The 26,018-nt window shown below is 37.6% G+C and overlaps 1 protein-coding gene and 1 pseudogene across 6 annotated transcripts in view; one reads left to right on the forward strand and one right to left on the reverse strand.

Moving 5' to 3' along the window:
- Positions 1 to 26,018, reverse strand: part of TENM2 (teneurin transmembrane protein 2) — a 1,132,942-nt gene that overhangs the window by 695,770 nt on the left and 411,154 nt on the right. The window lies entirely within an intron of this gene.
- On the forward strand, positions 6,928 to 7,251 carry LOC122896594 (annotated as a pseudogene).

The raw sequence follows: 26,018 nt of genomic DNA on the forward strand, positions 1-26,018 counted from the left end.
CTTTCATTTTTTTTTCAATAACTTAAAAATGTAAAATCATTTTTTAAAATGTTTATTTATTTGACAGAGAGCGAGAGATCACAAGTAGGCAGAGCAGCAGGCAGAGAGAGAGGGGGGAAGCAGGCTCTGCTGAGCAGAGAGCCTGATGTAGGGATTGATCCCAGCACTCTGAGATCATGACTTGAACCAAAGGCAGAGGCTTAACCCACTGAGCCACCCAGGCATCCCTGTAAAAACCATTTTTAGTTTACGGCCACATAAAACTAATTGAGTAACTAAATTTGGCCCAGGGGCCTTGGTCTGCAAATCCTTTCCTCAATTCCCTAAGAATCTGGAAGTCAGGGGCTACAGTTTTTCATTCTCTGACTCCTGGGAGGACCTCCTCAGAGTGCCTAAAATGGAGTACACGCTTGCCTAACATGTGGTGCTTGGATTGAAAGTGTGGTTCTCAGTGCCCTCATTTTTTATCTTTTCAATTGTGTATTCCTTGCTCTCCTTTTACTTGAGTCTAAATTTACTCCATTGCTGTAATTTGAAATTTTTTCCAAGAAAAATAAAAGTTGTGTCATTTAAAGTTACTGTACCTTAACAAATGCACCTAAAGTGGTACTGCTTTTGCATGCATGAAAGCTCAAAGCCTCAACAACTCCCATGAGCGATTAATCTTCTAACACTAATTAGATATTTGCTAATTAGTGTCTGATGTGTGAAATGAAAAAACATTTTGAAGCTGAAATGAATAGGGTCTAGGAAGATAGGGCTGTATTCCAGTTCCCCCTTTTCCATATTATTATCATATTTCATAAATATTAATAAGATCACATGATAGCAGCCACTCTATAAAATTATCTCTCTGAACGAAGGCTTTTGTTTGATATAATAGGGATGTGTCAATATTTTGCATATGGGAGAAAGCACTCAATGAAGGAAAGCATTTTTTCCCTCAATGTTAAAGAGATGTCATATTTCATGAATTACTTTTATGCTCAATCAACCAGTCCTACTGTTTAACCTAGACTACTTCTTCCCATAAGGGAAGGTAGAAAATCTTTCTCCAAATCATCACCTCTCTTCCTCTCTTACACCCTAATCTCATCTTGGTTTAAAAGAAAACTTAATAGAATGGAAAATATCTTAAACCTATGATTATGTGCAATGAAATAATAAAAATCATTATAGAATGGTCAATTTCAATAAGGAATTTGACTAGTAAAGGAGAGACATTTGAATTTCATTAATTGCATGCATGAGGACAATCCTAAGAAACCTCCTTATGCCATCCTCGTTAAAAGAAAAGAAAAGAAAAACAACAACAACAACAAAAAAAAACTGTAGAGAACAGGATAGAGGTTTCAGTGCTTCCAATTTCACACACATAGTCTGTAATATTCAAGTCATAAATATTAAGTCATGTTGTATTCATAAAATGTAACATTTTGATTTGGAATATTTCTCAAGTGAAAGCCTACATTAAACATATTTGGTTCTGAAAGAAAAGACCTATAATAATAAACTATTTCAGTTGGTGTGGGATCTTTTGAAAAACCACTCACCTGTGAATGCTGGTCATATCACAAATTATATCTAATTACAGCATTGATACAGTAATTTGAAATGATAGCTAAGCACAAGTTGACAAAGGTGACATTGAAACATAATGACGATGAGATTATCGTTTTCTTAGGCTGACATTTTGTGATTATAATAATGCTGATCAAGATGATTAAAACCATAATGAAGGAAAAGCTCCAAGAACCAGAACAAAACATACTGAGACTAGAGAGAGGCCAACTATCATTTTGAATTCTGCTTCTTCAATAAGAGTTCTCCTGCCAGCATAAAATTAGGAATTTGTACTAGTCCCAGAGACCTGTGGGAACTTTAGTTGATAGACAATGTTTTCTGCCTACTCACAGAAGTATCTGTTTTTCAAAGCTGGAATGAGAGGATAAGGTCATCTATGGCAATTTATCCATGTGCACTGGGGAATTGTATTCCAATTAGCTTGGAGATTGATTATCAGCTCCCAGATGCAAAACACCAATACACCATCTGCATTGATACTCAGTTATAAGAGTCTTCAGCTTAAAATTCATAATGATCTCAAGGCTCTGCTGTGTTGCAAACACCGAACGAATGGGAAAAGTCTGGCAGACATTACCCTTTCACTTATGATTAAATGAGAATAAAACTAGACAGCTTTTAATTACCAACAACAGAGAAATGAGTCAAGGGGAATCATACCCAATCAAGACATCACCAGTCAATCCAGCAGGCTGACTGGCTGAACCTGGGAAATGCATAACGTTCTGTACCTGGCCCAAACAAGCCTATTTAAATTGTATCAAGTTCAAAGTATCTGATGAGACTTGTAATTCCAGCTGAGTTCTGAGCCTTATTTCAAAAATAGAGGATAAAAATATCTCAATTATTAAAAATCACCTTCCAAACTATCTACATATTCTCAAATTTGTTTTTCATTTACCTTTATTATTTGGTGTCTTAAAATATCAGAGATTCATTGATACTCACTTGGAAGTAATTTGAAAAAAAAAATCTATGCCACTAGCTAGGTTAGGTCCAATTGTTCCATTTTGCTGATGAGGTAGGTCACTAAGACATAGAGTGACAAACTTGGACTGTAAGTATTGTTTCTTCAAGGGAAACTCTTCATTACCTACTCTTCATTACCTATACTCTGAAACTTTTGAAAAGATTTACTCCTTCCTTAAAGTGTCAGCTGACTGCTTGTTTTATAGTTCAGATATCATCATGGTTTTGTTACCACCATTTATTTTTCTGCAGGTATAAGAAGGAGGTATGTCACTATGTCAATTGCCTGATGTCCAAATATATCCCATTCCTTAGTGAAATCTATTTCATTTGTAATCTCCATCCTCCTACATTCCATCCTAATGAAACTCACCTGGGTTATAATTACCCATGATTTTAATCTTGCAGTGTGCCCAGGAAGATGGACAAGGACAAGGGTCATGGGAGTTTACCCATCTCCTCACTCAATGTCAGAGGTAGAATGTGGTAGCCTTTTCATAAGGTCTTGTTTTTTGTTGTTGTGGTTGTTCATTTGTTTGTTTTTCAAAAAGAAGAAGAATCATCATTCTGAAAAAACCAGACTTTTCCTGATGGATGAGACTCCTGTTTCTCTACTTTCAGTCAACCTATCCTTAGAACTTTTAATTTTTTATTTCCCATCAAATGGAACTACTGATACACTAATTTGAAATGATAGTTAAGCACACATTCACAGGCGGAAGTGATGCTGTGATGCATATATTTTATGAAGTATCTCATTTATTTCTGACAACACTGTGGTCTCCATTTTACAGATGAAGAAACCCAGCTCAGAAAACTTTAAATCCTTTCAGTCCATTCCCTTAAAAGTATTTGTTTAGCACATATAACATGCTGACCGCTGTGATGTGCCGGGCATTTGATCTTGAGCCAAACGGACAGCTGAAAGTCTGTGCTTCAACCAACTACAGGGGCTGGTCTGAAGTCTTAGGTCAAGTAACTGATGAGTTCTATCTCTTGCCTGGATCCATGTTAAAATCACATGTACACCAAATTTCCAACCTCATAGACCTCTGTCCTTTCTCACATTTTATCCTTATCAGAAGTCATTAAACTATAGCTCATGGGTCAAATCGAGTCTGCAAATCATTTTGTATAGCACACAGCTAAGAATTTGTTTCCCCCACTCTTAAAGTATTGTTTTAAAAGAAAATAAAAGACTATGTGAAAGAGACATTATGGCCCACAGAGCCTTAACTATTTATTTTTTGGCACTTCATAGTAAAGTTTGGTGACACCTGATCTTTATGAAGGAAAGTTAGGTTTGCCTTCAAGGTCGTTTCCATGAGTCCTCAATAGCTCTGTATAGACAGTACATGTTGCTGATTTAGGGTGTTTGTGGTAGTGATAATTATTTATTTGTAGCTACATTCTAATCATTGTGGTAAACATTCTCAAGCTTGCCAATTCTATTAAACTGCAGAATAAGCCCAGGTAGGCACTATCATTATCCTATTTGGCAGGTTAAGAGACTTAGGCTTAGGGTAGTTAGGTATCAGAGCATATGGTCCAACAATCAAGCAGGATTCAGACCTTATTCTGTCCAGGCCCATTACTAGCCCAGAAGGAATCTATATACTAAAAAGAAAAAGGTGTCCCTTCATGTTGGAAGCAAACTGCTGGGCAAGAGGATCAGGCAGTAGATTTCAGGCTTACTTTTCTCCTTGGCCAAGCTTCCTGACAACCATAAACAGGTTGGGCTTACGAGCCACATTGCTATCCAATTCTTCTGCGTTAACTCAGTCTTCACTCAGCATCTTCATGTTCTGTACCTTCTCCTTTGCACTATTTTCTCCCTTGTGACTTTGGCTTTTCTACAAGCAGGGTTTAGACGTCCTCTAAGGATCATCACTATGACCACCTCTGCCAGACTTCTCCTTGTTTCTCAGCCTCAGTTCCCCCAGGTCGCATAAAGGCATACCTGGCTTTATTGTACTTTGCAGATACTGCTTTTTGTTTGTTTGTTTGTTTTGCTTTTAAGGAATCATAGGCTGTGGCCACTCTGTGTTAAGCAAGTCTATTGGCACCATTTTCCCAATGGTATCTGCTTCACATTTTGATGATTCTTGTAATATTGCAAATATTTTCATAATTATACTTTTTGTGGTGATCTGTGATCAGGGATCTTTGATGTTACTATTATAGTTGTTTTGGGGCACCACAAACCATGCCCGTATGAGACGGCAAACTTAATACATACTCTGTGTTCTGACTACTCCACTGTACAGCCATTCCCTCCTTCTCCCTCTCTCTCTCCCACCCTTGGGCTTCCCTATTCCCTGAGACACAATATTGAAATTAATTAATAATCCTACAATGCCCTGTAAGTGTTCAAGTAGAAGGAAGAGTCACACATCTCCAGCTAGAAATGATTAAGCTTAGTGAGGAAGGCACATCAAAAGCCAAGACAGGCCAAAAGCTGGGCCTCTTATGCACAACCCTTAAGTTGCGGATGCAAAGGGAAAATTCTTGAAGGCAATTAAAAGTGCTACTCGAGTGAACACATGAATGATAAGAAAGTGAAACTGCCTTGTTGCTGATGTGCAGAAAGTTTTAGTGGTCTGGATGGAAGATCAAAGCAGCCGCAATATTCTCTCAAGACAAAGCCTAATCCAGAGCAAGGCACCAACTTTCTTTAACTGTATGCAGGCGGAGAGAGGTGAGGAAGCTGCAGAAGGAAAGTGTGAAGCCAGCAGAGGTTGGTTCATGAGGTTTAAAGGAAGAAGCCATGTCCTTAACCTAAAAGTGCAAGGTGAGGCAGCAAGTGCGGATATAGAAGCTGCAGCAAGTTCTCCAGAAGACGTAGCCGAGGTGAGATGAGGAACAAAGGCAGCGACACTGAACAACAGATTTTCAATGTGGGTGAAACAGCCTATTCTTGGAGGAAGATGCCATCTAGGACTTTCATAGCTAGAGAGAAGTCAACGCCTGGCTTCAAAGCCTCAAAGGACAGATTGGCTCTCTTGTTAGGGGCTAAAGTAGTCGGCGACTTTCAGCGGAAGTCAGTGCTCATTGACCATTCAGAAAATCCAAAGGTCCTTAAGAATTATGATAAATCTACCCTGCCTGTGCTTTACAGGAAACAACAAAGCCTGGGTGACAGCACATCTGTTTACCATTTGGTTTCCTGAATATCTTAAGCCCACCATTGAGACCCACTACTCAGAGAAAAAGATTCCTTTCAAAATATTACCACTCATTGACAATGCAATTGGTCACCCAAGAGCCGTGATGGCGATGTACAATGAGATTAATGTTCTTTTCATGCCTGCTGACACAACATTCATTGTGCAGCCCATGGATCAAGGGGAAATTTCAAATTTCGGGTCTTATTATTTAAGAAATACATTTTGTAAGGCTATAGCTGCCATCGTGATTCCTCTGATGGATCTGAGCAAAGTCAATCGAAAACATTTTGGAAAGGATTCCATCATTCTAGATGCCATTAAGAATACCTGTGTTGGAAGCATTGGGGCTGGCTGAGCGCGCCAGGCGGTGAGGTTACAGGCTCCCAGACCGTGCTGATGGAGCGTGCCGCTGGCTCCCACCTCAGCGCTGTGGGGCACACATGTGCCGCTCCGTGATTGCCCACCCATAGGTGCCGTCACGCGTCGGGGTGGCAGTGGATGGCAGATGAGAGTGAGAGGATGGGGGACCTGCCCCATGCCTTCGACCTGGCACTGCTCAAATTCCTGGTGCGCCGGCTCTCCAAGAAAGTGCTCAGATGCGAAGCATTGGCAAATGAGTTGATGAATGAGGAGTTGGAAAATAGCCTCTCCAATTATGGATGGGATCCCTAATAGTATACCTCAGGCAACCAGGATGACACTTTAAAATAAGAAGAAAAAAACAGAATAGGGCTGGATCATACTTAAAAAGCAACAACAACAGGGGCATTTGGGTAGCTCATTTGATTAGACACCTGACTCTTGATTTCAGCACAGTCATATCTCAGGATCAGGATCTCAAGGTTGTGAGATCAAGTTCCCTGTTGGGCTCCATGCTGGGTGCGGAGCCTGCTTAAGATTCTCACTTTCCGGGGCACCTGGGTGGCTCAGTGGGTTAAGCCACTGCCTTCGGCTCAGGTCATGATCTCGGGGTCCTAGGATCGAGTCCCGCATCGGGCTCTCTGTTCCACAGGGAGCCTGCTTCTCTCTCTCTCTCTGCCTGCCTCTCCATCTATTTGTGATTTCTCTCTGTCAAATAAATAAATAAAATCTTAAAAAAAAAAAAAGATTCTCACTTTCCTTCTTCCTCTACAGCTAGAGCTCTCTCTTTCTCTCTAGGAAAAAAAAAAAAAAAGACAAAAAACAAAAACCCCACAATACGCAAAACTAAATTTTCAAAATACCACTTAACTTTTAAAAAGTCAGAATGGCAGGTAATCAGTGGGGGGAGAAGAATGTTTCTGTCTCTTACTACTTTGACTGCCCTTATTGTGTTGGTCTCTTTAGCAGGACTGTTCAATGCGGCCTCTGTGGAAGAAAACTTCCTACAGGCTGCACCAGCACCACCAGCATGTGCTTTTACAGTCTGCTCAGGCTGATTACCATGCTATTTTATATGTTTCTCCACCTTTGGACCTGGATGGGTATTAAACTCTTCAGACATATTAACACAACCAGAGCCAAGATTCTATATATATATATATATAAATGATATGTCATGAATGTCTGTCTCTGAAAGCTCAACTACACGGAAATACTGGAAACTCACTTAATTTGTAGGACAGGTACTTTGCCTTGCTTCTCTCGGAGGTTTAGAACTATGGGAGGCTTACGCTGCTGAAGCTTCTTTTCTTGTACTTTTTCTCTACTCTTGTTTTTTGAAAATTCTAATTTATAACTACCATATTAGAAGAAACATTTCAACAAAGTTTCCTTGGAAATTCATGGTCCCAACCGTCACCTGATGACTTTATTAAGAAATAATTTTTTAAAGGTTAATCGTTAAAACTTTGTTTATTTTAGATTCAGAGTACTTGGCAGAGGCACATGTTAAGGATGACTGACATAATTCCAAAGGAGTTATGCTGGAGTAGTTGTAGAGAAATGCATTTGAGCTACAGTGATAGAAGACTACAATAAAATGGCAATTTCATGTACTTGCAAACATTCTGAGTTGGTTAAATTACCTTTCACCCTTTGGCATCAAATGCTTACATTAGTAATAATAAAATAAGATGACTCCCATTAAAAAAAAAAAGAAAAATGTATGTGATTCATGGGAGGAGGTAAAAATATCAACATGAACAGAAGTTTGGAAGAAGCTGATTTTGACCCTTGTGGATGACTTTGAGGGGTTCACAACTTAAGTGGAAGAAGTAACTGCAGATGTGGCAGAAACAGCAGAACTAGAACTGGAAGTGGAGCCTGAAGATGTGACAGAATTGCTGCTCCCTCAAGATAAAACTTGAACGGATGAGGAGTTGCTTCTTACGAATGAACAAAGGAAGTGTTTCTTGAGATGGCATCTATTGTTGAAGATACTGTGGAAATTGTTCAAGTGACAATAAAGCATTTAGATATCACACAAACTTAGTTGATAAAGCAAGGACAGGTTTGAGAGGATTGACTCCAATTTTGAAAGAGGTTCTACTGTGGGTAAAATATGATCAAACAGCATTGCATGCTACAGAGAAATCACTCATGAAAGGAAGAGTCAATCAATGCAAACTTCACTGTTGTCTAATTTTAAATTGCCACAGACAATGTGACATCCAGCAACCATCACCCTGATCAGTCAACAACCATCAACATCAATGCATTATCATCCCGAAGCAAAAAAGATTATGACTTGTTGAAAGCTCAGATGATGGTTAGCCTTCTTAAGTAATAAAGTATTTTTTAATTAAGGTATGTAAGTTTTTTAAAAACATACTGCTATTGCACACTTAATAGATTGCAATATATTATAAACATAACTTTTATATGTATTAGGAAACCAAAAACTTCACTTGACTTGTTTTATTGAAATATTCCTTTTATTGCTATGGCCTAGAACTGAACCTATAATATCTCTGGGCTATGCCGATATTCATGCAGCCCTTGGAGATGCAAAAGAACAGCAAAGAGGGGAACCTGGAACAATGCTATGGACAAAATAGACCTATGAGACATATACAGAACATTCTCTCCCATGATAATACAATACACACTCTTCTCAAGTGCACATGGAACATTTTCCAGGACAGGCCATATGTTGGGCCACAAAAGTCGGCAAATTAAACAATGCTGAAATCATACCAACTATCTTTTCTGACTGCGGTGGCATAAAACTACTAATCAACAACAAAAGGGAAACTGAAAAACTCTGGACATGTAAACAACACCCTACTGCATAATTAATTGATCAAAGAAGAAATTAAAGGGAGATACAAACTGTTCTTGAGACGAATGAAATGGAAACACAATATACCAGAACTTGTGGAATGCAGCAAAAGTAGTTCCAAGAGGGAAGGTCATAGCTAAATGCCTGTACTAAAAAGCAAGAACAATACCAAATAGAGCTAACTCTATAACTTAAGGAACTAGAAAAAGAAAAGCAAATTGATCCCAAAGCAGAAGAAAGGAATTAATTAAGAATAGAGTAGAAATAAATGAAATAGAAAACAGAAAAGCAAATTAACCAAATATTAACAAAACCAAGAGTTGGTTCTTTGAAAAGATAAAATTGATGAACCCTTAACTAGACTAACCAAGAAAAAAAGAGAAAAGGCTCAAATAAATAAAATCATAAATAAAAAGGGAACATTACAGTTGATTACAGAGAAAGTCAAAGGATCATAAGAATCTACTACTTACAACTATACACCAACAAACTGAACAACCTAGAAGAAATGAAAAATTCTTAGAAACATACAGCTTCGCAAGACTAAATGAAAAGTAAATAAAATATCTGAATAGGCCAATTACAACTAGGAAGATTGAACCAGTACCAAAAAATCAGTATCAAAAAATCTTCCAATGAGATCAGATCGCTTCACTGGTGAGTTTTTCCAAATATTTATTTTTATTTACTTTTTATTTTTAACATATAATGAATTATTAGCCCCAAGGGTATGGGTCTATGAATTGTCAGGTTTACACACTTCACAGCACTCACCACAGCACCTACCCTCCCCAATGTTGCCAAGTATTTAAAGAAGAATTAATACCAGTCTTTATCAAGCCTTTCCAAAAAAAATTCCAAAAAGCGAACAAAAAACCCAACAAGGGGGGAACACTCCCAGACTCATTTTACAAGGTCACATCATCCTGATACCAAAACTAGAAAAAGACATTGATAGAAAACTATATTATATACCAGGCCAACATTCCTGATAAATATAAACACAAAAATTCTCAATGAAAAAATAGTAAACTGAATTCAGCAGCACATGAAAGGATCATTCTGAGATTCAAGAATGGTTTAACATGTGCAAATCAATCAGTATGATATATCACATTAATAGAATGAAATAATAGAATATCATCACCTCAATAGATACAAAAAAGAACATCTGACAAAATTTAATACCCATTTGTGAGAAAAACTCTTAATAAATTAGGCATAGAAGGAACATATTGCAACATAATAAAGCCCATATATGGTAAGCCTACAACTAACAACGTACTCAATGGTAAAAGAATGAAAGTTTTTCCTCCAAGATCAGGAACAAAATAAGGGTTCCCACTCTCACCTCTCCCATTCAACACCATACTGGAAGTCCTAGCAAGAGCAATTAGATATGAAAAAAAAAATCAAAGATATCATAATTGAAAAGAGAGAAATAAAATTGTCTCTATTTGCAGGTGACATGGTTTTATATACAGAAAATCCTAAAAACTCAATAAAAAAACTGTTAGATACAACCAGTGAATTCAGTAAAATTGCAGGATACAAAATTAATATACAAATATAAGTAGCAATTCTATACATTAACAACAAAATTTGTGAAAAAGAAATATAGAAATGAATCGTGGTTACTACAGCTGCAAAAACAATAAAATGCCAAGTAATAAATTTAACTAAAGAACAGAAAGATCTCTAAACTGAAAAATATAAGATGCTGACAGAAAAAAAAATAGAAAAAGAGAAAAATAAATGGAAAGGTATCCTTGTTCATGCATTAGAAAAATTAATATTGTTAAAATGTCAATACTACTAAAAACACTCCTAAAATTTATATGGAACCACAAAAGATCCTGAATTGCTAGAGAAGCTTGAGAAAGAACAAAGCAGGAGTTACCACATTTCTTGATTTTAAGCTATGCTATAAAGCCATAGTCATCAGAACAGTATGGTAATGACATAAAATGAACAGACCAAAGGAACAGAAATAAAAGCCCAGAAATAAACCCAAGCAGATATGGTCAAACAGTATTTCACAAGGAAGCCAAGAGTACTCAATGGAGAAAACACAGTCACTTAATAAATGGTGCTGGATAATTGGATATTCACATGTAAAAGAATGAAACAGAACCCATATCTCATACCACTCACAAAAATTAACTCCAAATGAATTAAAGGTTTAATGTAAGACCTGAAAACATGAAACTTCTAGAAGAAAACATAAGAAGAAATATCCTTAACATAGGTCTTGGTAATGATTTTTTTTAATATGACACATAAAGCACAAGGAATAAAATAAAAAATAAATGGAATTACACCAAACTAAAAAAACTTCTGTACACAAAAGAAACCATCAACAAAACGAAAGACAGCCCACAGAATGGGAACAATATATGTGAACCATATATTTGATAAGAGGTTAATGTCTAAAACATAAATAACTCATATAATCAATAGCAAAAAAACAACCCAATGAAAAAAAAAATGGACAAAGGACCTGAATAGAATTCTTCCAAGAAGATGTGCAAAAGGCCAACAGATACATGAAAAGATGCTCACCATGACTAGCTATTAGGGAAATGCAAATTAAAACCACAGAGAGATATCAAGTCATGCCTGTTAGACTGGTCATCAACAAAACACAAGTGATAAAAGCAAATGCTGGTGTGGTTATGGAGAAATGTGCACTGCTGGTGGGATTTTAAATTGGTATAACCACTATAGAAAACAGTATGGAGGGGGCTCCCGGGTGGCTCAGTGGGTTAAAGCCTCTGCCTTCGGCTCAGGTCATGATCCCAGGGTCCTGGGATCGAGCCCCGCATCGGGCTCTCTGCTCAGCAGTAAGCCTGCTTCCTCCTCTCTCTCTGCTGGCTTGTGATCTCTGTCTATCAAATAAATAAATAAAATCTTTAACAACAAAAAAAAAGAAAACAGTATGGAGGATCCTCAAAAAATTAAAAATGAAGTACCATATGACTGAGAAATCCCGCTTCTGGGAATATATCTAAAGGTAGGGAAAGCATGAACTTAAGAAGCTATCTGTATCTACATGTTCATTGTAGCATTATTTATAATAGCCATGATGTAGAAACAACTTAAGTGTCTACAGATCGATGAATGAATAAAGAAGTTGTCATCATATATATAGATACAGATATATAGTAGAATATTACTTAGTAATAAAAAATGAGAAAATTCTACCATTTGTAACAACATGAATACTAACTTGAATGCATTAATTAAGTGAAATAATGAAATAAGTCAAAGATAAATACTGTATGTTCTCATTTATATGTATAATCTAAAAGAAAATCATAAAAAATCATAGAAAAATAGATCAGATTAATGGTTACCAGAGGCAGGAGTGGGGGTAGGGGAAAGAAGAATTGGAGGGAGGTGGTCAAGAGGTGCAAACTTCCAGATATAAGATAAATGAGTACTGGGGATGTAATGTACAACATGGTGATTATAGCTAACACTACTGTGTGATATATAGGAAAGTTGTTAAGAGAGTAAATCCTAAGAGTTCTCTTTACAAGGAGAGATTTTTTTTTCTTCTTTCTTTTCTTTTAATTGTATCTATATGAGGAGATGGAAGTAGCTGAAACTATCATGGTCATCATTTCAGAATATATGTAAATCAATGATCGAGATGTATGTCTTAAACTTATTCAGTGATGTATATAACTGAGTGGTTAGAGTATCAATAGGAGTCACTTATATTCTATACCCCTGGAACCTTCTGAAAAGGCACATCCAGAAGGCACTGGTACAAACCAAAAAGGAAACTGGAAAGTCATCTGAACTTGGATTTTAAAAATCCTATACAATGGTTTAAAAAAAAAAAAAATCAATAATTATTTTCATCTCAGAGAAGTGATCATTTAATTTAACCTACAACAGCCATGTTAACAACATGCTTCTAATTGTCCAAAGTATGAAGAAAAATAAGCAAAGAAGGAATTATATTACAGAGAAACTTTATCTTAAAGACATGGAAAATGCTGGGTTTGCGAGATTCTTGTTTAGGTCTTAGGTATCCTGCAAAGGTAACTATTACATTAGGAACAAGGAACCATAGGAGTGACAGGGCAGCATGGAAACAGGGTTTAAGACAAGGTTGTGGGGAGAGGCGAGTCTCATCAGCTCTTATCTGTATTATCCCTAGACCATCATAGCTACCCTCCTACTGACAGTATCTTACCTCTATGCTGTACAACAAATTAATCATCCTAGAAATTATTTCATCATGTCACGGTATTGCTCAAATATCCTTCAAAGGGTTCTTACTGAAAATCAAATCCAATTGCTTTCCCATGGCATTCAATGTAGGGCTGCCAGATAAAATATAGGATATCCAGTTAAATTTGAATTTCAAATAAACAATAATTTTGCTTGGGACCAGCTATGCCAAAAATTGCTTGTTTACGTGAAATTCAAATTTAACTGGGTATCCTGTAATTTTATTTGCTAAATCTACAAATTCAAAGGCATTTTTAATCTGCTCCCAATCTCCCTTTGGAGCTTTATCTTCTTGCTTTCCATTAGAGGGGTTTTCTTGCCCTGTGAATTATGCAAGGAATATTCTGGTGTCCAAGGGTGGCTGTTACTGGTACCCTCACCTGGAATGTCTATTTATTTTTCTCTATATATCCAGCAAAGTACTATAACAGTCCTCAATGAATGTACTCAGCCCCCGAGAATTACATCTATGAGATACATATGTTCCTCATTTGACACTTGGTAAATACCTATGGTGGTTCTATCAATATTGTGACACAGCTGGTAGGGTGGCCTTTGGGGTTATTTAAGCCCTCAATTGTTATCCTAGTCTGCCCATTTCTGCTCTGAATGTGTCCTTCCTTATAGATAAGGTCCTTCCCAAATTTCCTTCAAATTTTCTTTCTGTCTCTATGCATTCCACCCTACTATGTGCTATAAAGCAGCAATGGCCACCAGGTCAGCTTCTCTGCCTGCAGTGTCTTTCCAAAGCCTCGCCCATAATTCATTGTTCTCAAGCCCATCAGAAAATCTTCCTACAACCCCTATGAACATAGTCCCTGCAAGTTCAGGAAACTTCCTTCCTACCAACTGTATTGACTTATTTTTCTATGTAGTTGATTCTCTGATCCCCATCTACTGTTTTGCTTTAACTCATAACAATCCCTATCCTGTGCATATCCACCCAAGTCATATCTTCTCTGAATGTTACCATTTCTTGCTTCCTTGTTCTGTCTCCTGGTAATCCTCTACTTTCCCATCTTAAGCCATCAAGGTCTTTCATCTCTACTCATATTTCATCTCCTTCAGAAAGCTTTCCTTGATTATCCTAATCAGAAGTCTTAGAACCTTAAGTTTGGGAGGAAGACCTCAGAGTTCATCTCATATCATATTCCAGTTTGTACATTCATTTTCTGGATACATATTTTATCTTCATATTGGATACATACTCTGGGAAATTTGGGAACCATGGTCTCCATATCTTACCTTTCTTGCATCGTCCAGACTACACTATCTGCCATTTTTTAGAAGAGATATACATACATATATATATATGTATATATACATATACATATATACATACATATACATATACATATATACATATGTGTATATATATACATATACATATATATGATATCCCTTCTCTCTCTCTTTATATATGTATACACACACATACAACACATGAGTTACACATATGAATATATATGTATATACATATTTATATTTCAATTCCCATTAGTTGAAACTAAACATTTCACAAGTCTTTTTTTTTAAGATTTTATTTATTTATTTGACAGACAGAGATCACAAGTAGGCAGAGAGGCAGGCAGAGAGAGAAGAAGGGAAGCAGGCTCCCTGCTGAGCAGAGAGCTCGATGGGGGGCTGGATTTCAGGACTCTGGGACCATGACCTGAGCTGAAGGCAGAGGCTTAACCCACTGAGCCACCCAGACGCCCAAACACTTCACAAGTCTTATTAACCAATAAGACTTTCAGTGTCTTACAGAGACAAAAAACAACTTTCATAGTCCTTAGATCTTAGGCAAATTACTTGCTTTTTTTAAAGTATTCAGTTTCCTAACCTGCAAATGGGGAGAATATTAGCTCTGACCCCATGGCATGGCCATGAGAGTGAACAACACAAAACATTCAACGCAGCTTAATGGAAATTCTAAGTAAAAAGTAAAGTAAAGTAAAAAGTAAAGTAAAGTAAAAAGTAAAGTAAGTAAAAAGACAATTCTAAGTAAAAATGTGCTAAATAAATGAAAGATGTTGGTAGGGAGGTACTCTATTTCTCACTATACCTAGGAAATGTGATCTAACTCACAGCACAAATAAGGCTGTGAAAAGACAACGTGCTGTGTAATGAGGTTTACTGGAGCTCAAATTCAGAGAGCAAAGTGCCTGAGTTCTAATAACTATTATAAGTTAAATTCTTGGGCCATTATTTATTTTAATAAACTGGGAAGGACTTTGATCCTTAGTTTATTTTTTAATAAAAATTATAGACTGTCGTCTTTGAAAACAATAAAAAGGAAGCCTTCAAGTCTCGCCTAGTACTTTGAAATCACCAGTAAAAATACATACAGGATGGGGTGCCTGGGTGGCTCAGTGGGTTAAAGCCTCTGCCTTCAGCTCAGGTCATGATCCCAGAGTCCTGGGATGGAGCCCCATATAGGGCTCTCTGCTCAGCAGGGAGCCTGCTTCCTTCTCTCTCTCTCTCTCTCTCTCTGTCTGCCTGCCTCTCTGCCTCATTGTGATCTCTGTCAAATAAATAAATAAAATCTTAAAAAAAAAATACATACAGGATATTCTTCTATCTAAAGCAGCTACCATCCAAGCACGAAGATGTAAGAAGGAAGCCGCTTCTAACGTTTAGCAAGGTTTGCAAACATACTAGGAGGCGTCCTGTGATACTCTGCTGTCATTTACTCCAAGGCAGTCAGTGAAACCTTAAGGCTGTCCTGGACTTGCGGACTGCCGCTCTGTTTTCTTCACATCAGCTCAATCGAGCCCCGGACCCTCTTCAGCCTGCTGCACTCAGACGGGGGAGTTAATGCAGTTAGATTGCTCCTGGGCTTCCAGCTGGACTACTTCAAATGGTATTACTTCCATTTGTGACGCGCATCACCAGCAGTGCTCAAGTTTGAGGGCAACAGCAAACAGACACCTGAGTCCGCTTGCTGGCCATGGAGCCCCGCTGAAACCCGAGGCAGCGACCTGGCTGTCAATCTGTCAATTTCCTCAACAGCGCTGCGGGGCGCTGGCCTCCACCTACCTGAACCCCACTCTCGAGCGAGGCGGAGTGCTCCCGGCTGGCGCGGTTGGGAGGGAACTTAGCTCGTGGATCGCGAGCCCATTTTGACAACACGGGATTGATGCAATCAGAGTAAAAACTGAAATCCGCCTTTCTTCCGGCAACCGCTATAGTGTGAGAAAATCCTCTTTGGGCCAAAATGAAGAATATAAAAATCACCCATCACCCAGGATTCTTTGAGGATTAAAAGACATAATGGGGAGAGATACATACTGGAAGTAAAGTATTAAGCTCAGGGCCTGACTGTCAAAACTAAGTACAGCGTGCCTGAAGTTGTTCGCACGCACGCACGGCTCATTGACACAGATGTTCACATGCAAACATTCAGACGGCCCTTTCCAGTTTCAATCCTGATTCTTATTCTTTATTTTTAAATTTTATTCCTTGTAGATCCTTGCTTCCCACGTTATCTGTGTGAACTAATTTTTTTAAAAGTTTCCGATCGGACACATAAATAAAATAGAGTAAAACAATGAATTACTAGCAACATGGATATTTCTAATATTCTGAATTTCTTCCTGTATATTACTGTGGATCGTTAGCAGTTTGTTTTGCGACCATACCTTAAGCACCGATGCTTTAGGTACATTCTATGTTGCTCAGTACAAAGGACTATTCTCAAAAAAAAAAAAAAAAAATGGTCAAGGAACATAAAAGATTTTTGTTTGTGATAGATAAAGTCAGTGACAAACAAAGTGCACCCCACCTAATTTAATTTTGGAAGAGTAGTCATTCCCTTCTTCTTTAGTCCACTCAACAGCTTCAACCATGTTAGGGTATTGCCAGAGGACCCACAAACACCGGGCTCTGTGGAGGCTGTAACTTCTGTCACTTGTATTTTTGATCACAACAGATATTTTAGAGTTTACAAGGGCTAAGAAAATCTATTTCAGCATTAGGAAAACTTAACTTTAAATCCGTGATTCATTTGTACTTTTACAAGCTAGCCCAGTTAGTCACTTATTTTGGTACCAATCAACAGAAGCCAATCAATTCTTTATATGACTGTACCTGTAAATACACTTTTTAAAATGTTTCGAGGTTCCTCCTATCAAAACTACCCTTCCTCTCAGCTCTCCCACTGTGTCTGCTCCATGTGTTCAGACACCCTGGGCTTCCGCTGTGGGTGGGGGGCTCTGTGAAAGACATGACGATCCTCCTAAGCACAGAAGGTGACTACACTAACATGTAATGTAAAAGAGGTGATACTAAACCAGGAAGCATGGGAATGAATTCTAGTTATGGCAGCATTACTTAAAATCACAAGACTACAGATTGTTCAAGTTTAAAGAAGCTCCTGAAGATCGTGCTCAACCTCCTTATTTATATATGTGAAAACTAGAATAGGGCTAAAGAGTCATCGTTCTACAGCAGGACCAAGAATCTGGCTCCGAAGGCAAGAGGGAAGTGATTAAACAGAAGCCATGGCTGACTGATTTGCTTTTTCTCCATCTAAGATTCCAACTTATAAAATTGAAAAAAATATATACTTTTCTCATTCACTCAGTTACCAACACCTACGATATATAATCCTATATGCAAAAGAGAACAGAGTTCTCCAGGTGAAACAAGTCAAGTCAGGACCAGGCTTTCTTATTGTCTTTACCATTGTTAGATACAGGTATAAAGTATACTGTTAGAGAAATCCTTCTCCTATTTTTAATCCTTCCATTTCAATCACTCCTACAATACTTACTCAAAAAAACAAAAATTCAAGAAAAACCATATGGGAATATATAATATAGACTTCCAAAAAGCCTGAAGATAGTTGTCAGTAACAAAGGACAGCCAAAATTGGGCTAAGATATTTCTACACACATACCAGAAGAGACAAGAATGTGAAAAGCTTACAGCAATTCATTTCAATGAGTTCAATAGAGATTATTTTAACATATAGTAATATCAGTCATTGATTGAGCAGCTACAAATGCTGGGCACTTAATAAATGTCATCATATTTTTTGGTAAGTACTATACAGTGTATGATGGATTTGTAGAATGAAATTCAGTAAAGTTAAATAATTTCGTCCATTTACACAGCTAGACGGACAGACAGAAGTTTAAATCCCAGGTGACTTAATATGTGCCAGATATTTTAAGATTTATGCATGTATGATTTCATTTAATCCATTCAACAAACTTCTAAAATAGGTATATTATTTTAACTCAAATTTAAAGATGAAATTATCTACACTCAGATTAAGAAATTTAGCTCAGTTAACATAATGAATAAGTCACAAAACTGGGATTCTGAATGCTGTGCCCATGCTTTATTCTCCAATACCCTTTTCCTCCCGGCAGCAAGGGGCAGGATAGTGAACTAAGCCCCACTCATGCCTAGCCCATGATATTTTGCAGTCCATTTTGACTTCCAAATGAGCTAGTGGAACTGGGAAGGAATGACCTTTCTTATCTAAGATGAATACATTTCCAATTACTGCCTACTGCTGTCACATTGCATCACTCAACATTGCCTCCTAATTCACAGCCATCCAAATTGTCAGAATTTCACCGGACACTTTAATTATTGAAGTTTATCTAAATAATAAAAAAAAAGGCACTATGAAATTTGTCAGAAGACTGATTTTGTACAACTATCAAAGCAAATCAATCTAAATACTTTGTATGAGCTTATTAAAAATTATTTAATGAAAAGATATAAACTTCCAGTTACAAGATAAATAAACACCAGGGATGTAACGTACAACACAATGACTGGAGCTAACACTGTTGTACGATATATAAGGAAGCTGTGAAGAGAGTAAATCCTAAGAGTTCTCATCATAAGGAGATCTTTTTCCTTTTTTTTTTTCCTCTTACTTGTGACTATGTGAGATGGTGGATGTTAGTTGAACCTATTGTCATCATTTCACCATATACATTAATCAAATCATCAGGCTGTGTGCCTTAAACTTATAAAGTGGTGTATATCAATTATTTCTCAATAAAATTGGGAGAAGTTATTTAATAGATGTGCGCTCAAACTTTTTTACTCTTCCCCTCCTTCCACTGGAAGGGATGGGATTTCTCTAGAGGTTTTGGAAAAACTACAGGGTGACTTGATGTAGTCATTTTAACAGGGAAGAAGCATCCTTTTTGCACACCAGAGATAAACTTCATTTGTTTTATTCAAAATAAGCAAGATATGTCATTGGATTAAACTCTCATTCAATAAACATTTACTGAATGCCTACTGTGCGCTATGGTTGGAGTATAAGTATTCATGGTTTCCATCCTCACAAAATTCTGACTCCACAACTCACAAGGCACAAATAATTTATTCAATGATAAAATAACAGCAGGAGAAGTGCAGAAAATATTATGGGACCTCAGGTGAGTAAGCAACCATTTCCATCCTGGGCAAGGATGAGAAAAGGAACCACTTTCTTCTATCTTTGAAGTATTAGCATCAGTTTACCAAGTAGGACAAGGAGTAGAGCAATCCAGACAGGAAGGAGAGTAGATATTGAGAGTCTCGGAAATGGAAAACATGGGAAATAAGATGGTAGGCTTGAAAGGAAGTCACACGACTCTAGGAAAAAGGGAAAAATTCATGGGATTTCAATCATCCAAATATTTGGTATCCTATAATAATTTATGATGAGTGTCTGCTGAATTTCTTTTGGGGTGGGTGCTGTTCTTTCTTGGGATCTTTAGGAAGACTAAACATGATCCTTGGGGCCTGCCTGTGCATGTGGGTCTATGTAATATTTCAGATATATCCTTTTTGCATCAAAAAGTTAAATTCAAGAATGATTGTTTTCCTTTGGGGGAATGCAAAGTCTCAGTTGCTCTTTTCTGTAAACAACAATTCTCTCCTTCCATTTGAGATATGGGGGATTGGAGGCAGATGGGAAGGGAGATTGGTGGGGAGGATGGGGACTCTTGATCAAAGATCTTATTTTCAGAGAGTTCATTCTTAATGCCAGGAGACAGAGGATTGATTGCATTTGAATCCATGTGGACTCTATGCTTTTCTGATGTATTGTGGGTTATTTAAGGGTAGAGCATATGCCCTCAGAAATATTTGCATAAACATTTCAGCAAGATTCCATGATCTTACTTCTCTACATGACAGATCTGTGAACATTTCAGGAGCAGATTTCCACAGACACTGACTGAGATTTATTCTAGAAAATAAAAGCTCCAAATGTATGCTAATAGGGAAAGCATTATCCATGGTAGAGGGCATAAGCCAACCAATTAGCCAATGAATAGGAATAAGAAAGAAGGATATCTAACTTCCTGAAGACAGAGACTCAGAGAAGTTCTATGTTCCTTGGTTGTTGTTTTTTTTTAAGTGTGTTGGTATTTATACAGTAACTTTTTAGGAAGAGATATAAAACAATAAACATTACTATGAAGTAATCACAAAGTGCAAACAAGCCAAAAGAAAAAAAACATAAACTGTACTTCCAAAGCATTCAACAGTTGTTCTTGTTGTTTTCTGATTATGTAAGTAGTAATCTAGGCTTGTTATGAAACATTTAAAAAATACAGAACTGTGTATTCCCACCACCCCACTGTTAGCAATCTGTTACAGAATACTCGATCCTTCTTTTCTTTTCGAGGTATGTGTGTGTGTTTGGGGGGGTGGCAGTGTGTGTGTGTGTGTGTTTGTATGTGTGTGTTATTTCTTCTGTAGATAGGGAGAAATACATAGGTAGTTTTTGACATTCTTATCTGAATGTATGTGTCCACATTTTGGATATTTTTTTTAGAGATGACTCCCTGCTATTCTGCTGTTCCTAACTTACTGACTTATCTCGTTTGGTATTTTTTAAAACTCTGGATTCCTCCAGTAGAGTATCTTTTTTGTTGTTCATGAAGGCATGAGAAGCTGTTATGCAAATATTGGATACTACTTATGTTTTCTTCTTGTTTTTAAGGTCATGAATAAATTTACTACTCCTTGGGCAGGTCTTTTTTCCTTTGTTAGGTGGGTCGGTCATTCTGAATATGCAGAAACACACATCTACTCCCCCATGCATGACCTTATAATTCAGAGATAACAAACAGAGATACCTCGAAATACAATACTTCTAATAAAAATCATCCAAACGAACAGCGTTAACTGTTCTAACCCTTCTAACAGCGTCAACCCTTCTAACAGTGTCAACTGAGTCACATAACTACTGAAAATATTCACTAAGGAATGTAAGTAGGTTTCATTATTTGCTTCCCTATTTTCCCCCTCATGCTTCTCAAAGAGGACTATAATCTGGTAGAAATTTCCTGTCCAAGGTGATTTCTATACTAGAGTTTCTGACATAAGAGGGAAGGATCTCAGTCTAAAAGGTGATAGCCAGTGAGAAATTGCCATGAGTTCATACAGAAATGGAAGAAAGTTAGAATTGCTCCTCTAAGTCCCAGGGTGTCTTTCACATAGAGGAGTTGACCCTCTAGAATCTTACATCTTGAAATTCAAGAAATAAAATAAAATCAGAATCTTGAAATAAAATTATTATTTCAAAATCTTGAAATAAAATCAGAATCTTAAAATCTGATTTTACTCAAACTTTTCCTAAGGAATTACCAGCATACTCTTGCATTCTTTTTGATAGTGAATCCCAGTAGAGCGGAGCCATATGTTACCCCTTAGTTCCTGGAATAGAATGCTTAGGTTGGTACTCTGGAGGCTCAAGACCTATAAATACCTCCTCGAGGAAACACCCTTATATAGGAGAATCAAACCTAAAAAAAGACTGACATTTGGATATTGGTCAAAATATTACTCCTTAGCATTAAAGTATGTCATCACAGTGTCATAATATTGTGACACATTATGGTGGCACATCAGATCAGACCAACTCCTACAAAGTACCAGTCTAAGCAATCCACTTACACAGATTTGTGCAAAGAAAATCCTTTCTGATATTCTAGAGGGTGGTGAGCAGCTTGAACAGAGGGCAGTGTGTAATTTATGCACTTGATTTGGAAACTGGCCAACACAGTTTGGGAAGATCGACACAGAAACTGCTCATCAAGCTGATTAACAAACACAAACAAGGGATGATTCTTGTTAACAGCACCAGGTTGGGAAATACCAAAATATTGTGTTTCCCATTAGATACTTGCAAGACTAGCCCTGGGCACCACTTCAGATGTGTTATTGTTTGCGCTGCTAGTTTCCTCCAGGTGGGATGAGGATTTAATTCATAATAGAGAGGCCCAGAATTTCTTTTTACCCCATTATTTGGGAAGGTGTGAAAATTTTTGTATAGTAAGAGAATGATTCTCCACTCTGGTAGCATATTAGGTTTCCTTGGTATTATGGGAAGAATGTTCCCTGAAATTCGTATGCTGATTCCCTAATCCCAATATGATGCTATTTGGAAGTGGGGAATTTGGGAGGTAATTAGGCTATTGGAATAGAATCCTAGTTAACATCCATCACCTCACACATAGTTACAAATCATCTTCTTGTGATGAAAACTTTTAAGATGTATCCGTTCATCTCTATTTTTTGAGTGAGAAAGCTGAGGGAACTCGAGCAAGGTCTCACAGCTATCGAAGGCAGATTGGGCATCTGCAAGAATGTTCTCCTCTGAATTAAAAACTAAAACACACAGCTTTGCAGCCAATGAGGAATGAAATTGAAGGATCTGACATTCTAACATGCCGGCCTAATTTAGCAATGCTGACTCCATAGCAATGAAGGTCTACATGAAATGTGAATGGTTTTCACATCATTATCTATAAAAAATCACAGTCAACATGCCACGATGAATACCCAGTAAATGTAAGCTATTAGGCAACTTAGGGACACTGTTATCTCTAAGGTACTCAGATTTAAGATTTTGAGTTTGAATATTAACTTCATTTCAGGATCAGGAAGCCCTGTTGATCTCAGTGAAGGCCACAGAGTCCTAGGTAGTAACATCCCCAGAAAGGAAATATGGAGCTAATGCCTTTTTTCTTTTCTTCTTAAGAACTCTGAGAATTGCATTTCGGGAGTTCTTTTCTCAAAGCAGCAAGGTCTCCCCTGGTCAATCAAAAATAAATATTATTCTATTAGGTGCTAAAGAAATATTTGTTGAGTTAATGAATATGCATACAAAGTGCCCTTTGAAAGGAAATTTTACTCTGTTTTTTTGAGATTGCACACTGGCAGCTCTTGAAGTGAATGTGGCCCATACATGGGTTTTATTTGGCACATGTGGACTTCTTTTTTCCCAACGAGCCAACATCAAGGATCAGAGGATTTCACTTACAAACACATAGCCATAAAATCCAGGCTTTAAGCTTTTCTCTTCAAGTTGAAAATCTGGCCACACTGAGCCTGTGTTCCTATGTGCAATAGCCATCTGATACAGCATGGGTATTCACACCGTAGTGAAGCACTTGCTAACCAGTTACCTGTTATCCCATCTGTAGTGGGCTGAATGGTGACCCTCAGAAATCTGACTGTGTCCTAATTCCCAGACCCTGCAAATACTATCTTTTATGGTAAAATAGTAAATGTTGCCCCATACACCAAAAGATGTGATTAAGTGTGATCTTGAGAGGAGACGCTTATCCCAAATTATCTGGGTGGACACTCAATGCCCTCACTTGTGTCTCTACATGAGAAAGGGAGTGAGACGGAGGCACAGAGAAGATGGGGAAGGTGGAGCAGAGGGAGTTGCAGCTGTAAGCCAAGGAATGCTAACAGCCTCCAGGAGCTAGAAGAGTCAAGGAACAGATCCTTCCATAAAGCCTCCAGAGGGAGTATGGCCCTATGGACACCTTGCCTTTGGATTGCTGACCTGAAGAACAGTGAGAGAATTAATTTCTGTTGTTTCAAGCCACCCAGTCTGTGGTTTTCAGTTATAACAGCTCTAGGAGACTAATATCCCACCACTTGAACATAGATGCCTATGGATTTGCACAGGTGAAATCACTCATTTTTTATTAGGACATAGACATTTTTGTTGGGTAAAATGGATAAAGTAGGACACTGTAGCAACAACTCCTGTCTCTTAGGGTATGGCATCCTCCATATCTAGGCATTATCTCTTGGAATAGATCTAGTTGCGATTTGTTCATTTTTGTTCTCTGCCAGGACACTGTTATCTTACTTTAAAGTTTGGCTTTCAGGGCGCCTGGGTGGCTCAGTGGGTTAAGCCGCTGCCTTCAGCTCAGGTCATGATCTCAGGGTCCTGGGATCGAGTCCCGCATCAGGCTCTCTGCTCAGCAGGGAGCCTGCTTCCTCCTCTCTCTCCCTCTGCCTGCCTCTCTGCCTACTTGTGATCTCTCTCTGTCAAATAAATAAATAAAATCTTTAAAAAAAAAAAAAAGTTTGGCTTTCAGACAGATTTATATTTTTATATTCCAACTTTATAAACTGCCAAAAGGAATGTATTTCCCATCAGGTATGAAATAAATAATACAGGCAAATAATGCTTGGAGAGTGAGACCTCCATAGACCTCATTTTACAAAGGGGAAAACTAGATCCAGGGAGAAAAACGAGGTACCCAAGGTCATAGAGATAATTAGGGCAGGGTTAGACATAGACCTTCTCACTCTGGGTTCACTGTTCATTTCACATTACAGCTCCCTTTCATGACCATCCGAGCCATAATTCTTACTTTTTGATCACTGAAATATGGTTGACCGTGAGATCCCTTAGTAGAACGCCATTTTAGTTCAAAAGTAAGTATGGACATGCCCTCAATCTATGAAAGGAAATGCTTTAAGTCATCTCCAATTAGGACTTTTTTCTAAGTAAATTAATTTATCCAGAACATTTAATTCACTTCATGTTTAACTACTAAAAGGTCTCAACGTGATATATGTAGTATCTAGTACACTAAAGAGTAGGGATATTAAAAGAAATTTGACAGGAACAACCCAATTGGTGACTTTCTTAAGGGAAGAGAGAAATGCAAGAGAATATATCCTAACCCACTTATTAGAAAGATTTGAAAAGTGTTAGGAAAACCTGAAAAACATGGTATGCCATACAAGCTGATGATGAACATGGAGAGCTCAGCACTCAAAGGATACTATAAATTAATATCGTGTACCAATGTTCTTTCAGTATATGAAAAAAATAGAATAAAGCTTTTTAATTAATTTTTTTCTGAAGATAATTTTTTTAGAGCAATCACAGACACTCCAATAAGGCAAGAGCTGACTGATAAAGTGTTGCATTAGCTAACTTTTACACCTTTCTAAGCCTCAGGTGGCCAAGTCACATTTGGACTCTATTCTGCATAAATTTCACACTCCAACACAACAGCAATATTTCCTTTAATGCTGAGCCCAAAGCTCCCTAAAAACACATGGAGTCTGCATTGCTGGAACTAATTCATGAAATAATAAGGATTTCTTCAACCAGTCAGAAGGCATATTAAAATGCCATGTCAATATTTGACTGTGCCAAGGACCAACCATACCCAGTGATAAGCTCGAGTCACTAATGCCCACTATAACCCACGCCTGATAATGCTTCTTCAGAGCTCCTGGATAAATTCTTTGGCTTTTACCACATCTAGTTGTAGCCATGCCACAGCATGTTTATTCAAAGTCAAGAATATTCAGAATTTGAGTCTCATTTATCTCCTCTCTCTTCTAGTGAGCAGAGGTACAAGAGATAAAATCAAATAACCCTGTCTCAAGGCAAACAAACAAACAAACAAACAAAAAAAACCAAGTATCTGAGTACAGAAATACTTGCTTTTCACTGGCTCAAGCCAGGGATTTATTTTAATCCACTTAATTTGAGAGTCTGAAAATTAATTTTGGCAACCTTTGTCTCTAGCTATGAATAGCCTGGATGTTGTTTATTT

This window comes from Neovison vison, chromosome 1 (genome assembly GCF_020171115.1).
Source record: "Neovison vison isolate M4711 chromosome 1, ASM_NN_V1, whole genome shotgun sequence".
NCBI lineage: Eukaryota > Metazoa > Chordata > Mammalia > Carnivora > Mustelidae > Neogale > Neogale vison.